We start from the raw sequence: 2,097 nt of genomic DNA, 5'->3' as shown, positions 1-2,097 counted from the left end.
CCAAGTACAGATATCCTGGATGAAAACCTCTTCAAGAGTGCTCTGGACCTCAGACTTGGCCGAAGGTTCACCTTCCAACAAGACAATGATCCTAAGCACACAGCTAAAATAACAAAGGAGTGGCTTCAGAACAACTCAGTGACCATTCTTGACTGGCCCAGCCAGAGGCTTACCTAAACCCAATTGAGCATCTCTGGAGAGACCTGAAAATGGCTGTCCACCAACATTCACCATCCAACCTGACGGAACTGGAGAGGATCTGCAAGGAAGAATGGCAGAGGATCCCCAAATCCAGGTGTGAAAAACTTGTTGCATCATTCCCAAGAAGACTAATGGCTGTACTAGCTCAAAAGGGTGCTTCTACTCAATACTGAGCAAAGGGTCTGAATACTTATGACCATGTGATATTTCAGTTTCTTTTTAATAAATTTGCAAAAATTTCTACATTTCTGTTTTTTTTTCAGTCAAGATGGGGTGCAGAGTGTACTTTAATGAGAAAACAATGAACTTTTTAGAATTTACCAAATGGCTGCAATGAAACAAAGAGTCAAAAATTTAAAGGGGTCTGAATACTTTCCGTACCCACTGTATATAGTGCTACTTTACATTGTAATGGTAAGTGCCATCTTTTTTGCAATCGTATGCTGGGGAAGTAGTGGGCGTGAAACTGATGCTAACAAACGAAATAAGCTAATAAAGAAGGTAAGGTCCGCTGTTGGCTGCCATCTTTCCACTTCTGAGGAGGTAGTGGAGGAAAGAATTCAGAAGTGTTTGGCGATAATGAACAATAAAGCACACCCATTATGTGAGCTGTTCATGAGGCAGAGGAGCACCTTCAGTAACAATCTAATCCTACTAAGGTGTAAGGGTATGTTCACACTAGGCGTTTTTCAGCATTTTTTTTTCTACAGCAAAAACTGATCTCTTAACAGGTTAGAAGCTGTGTCAAAACCACAGTTTTGGTGCACTTTTTGGTGCGGTTTTGCTCTGTTTTTCAGGATCCCAAAGTTCAGCTTCGCTTTCACCACATAAGCATGAACACAGGTCACCAATGCAAGACATATGTGAAACCATATTAACCAGAATTTCAAATGTAACAGTGGGGGGGGGGGGTGAATTGTTCAGGAATAGTTTACCTAAGACACTAGTAGTGCACTGAGTTTGTAGGACACTATTTACTTTCCCACTATGGTCTGCCATTGAGTTGCTCAGGGATTGTTCAATTTTACACCTGCGTGGGCAACAGGTATTGTTCAATCTCACACCTAGCTCAGCCAATATTTACATTGTACACATCACTAATATAATTAAACTGTCCTAATCCAAACTGCCATCGCAGGTGACCAATACAAGATAGTAAAATCACAAAAATAAATGAGTTTCACATACTGCTGTACTTTTTTCACAAAAAATGCAAAACCTGATAGCTGTGTTCACACTAGGCATTTTTCAGAGGTTTTTCACCATCCATTACTTTCAATGGGTGAAAAACGCTGAAAAAACACAGAAAAAACACTGAAAGAAGTGAAATGATCTATTGTACAAAAAAGCATGCAAAGCACAAACTCCTGATGACACAAAAAAACAATGTGTATGCATGAGATTTCTGAAATTTCATAGACTTTGCTGGTACTGTAAAATGCAGCTGAAAATTTGCATAAAAAAGCGCTGAAAAAACGCCTAGTATGAACATGGTCTAAGAAGGAAAGATACAGGAAATCGTTTGTGCCGACTGCTATGGGAATATACAACAACTACCTAAGTGTGAAATTCTCCAAGTGACTGGTGTATTATTGGTGTTCAAATTGTATATCGTACTGATTGGTCATGAATAGGAATGTATGAAATTATACCTGCAAAATTCTACTGTTATGTTGTAATTCATGTCTACATTCTGCTGCGGTGATACTGTAATTTCCTTTGGGATCAATTAAGTGTATCATATAGTGTTATATCGTAATGCTGTCTCTTATGATAATGAGACTGCTGAAAAGTCAAGTCATAACAGGAAGTATCAGTCTAGCTAGAATAAATTGTTTTCTTAAAATATAGAGATATGGAAAATTGAAAAAAAAATTACAAATAAAAAAAAATACA

This window comes from Phyllobates terribilis, unplaced genomic scaffold, assembly GCF_046119375.1.
Source record: "Phyllobates terribilis strain yellow unplaced genomic scaffold, ASM4611937v1 Scaffold_4__5_contigs__length_816908805, whole genome shotgun sequence".
Classification (NCBI taxonomy): domain Eukaryota; kingdom Metazoa; phylum Chordata; class Amphibia; order Anura; family Dendrobatidae; genus Phyllobates; species Phyllobates terribilis.
Note: the sequence above shows the minus strand (reverse complement) of the source record.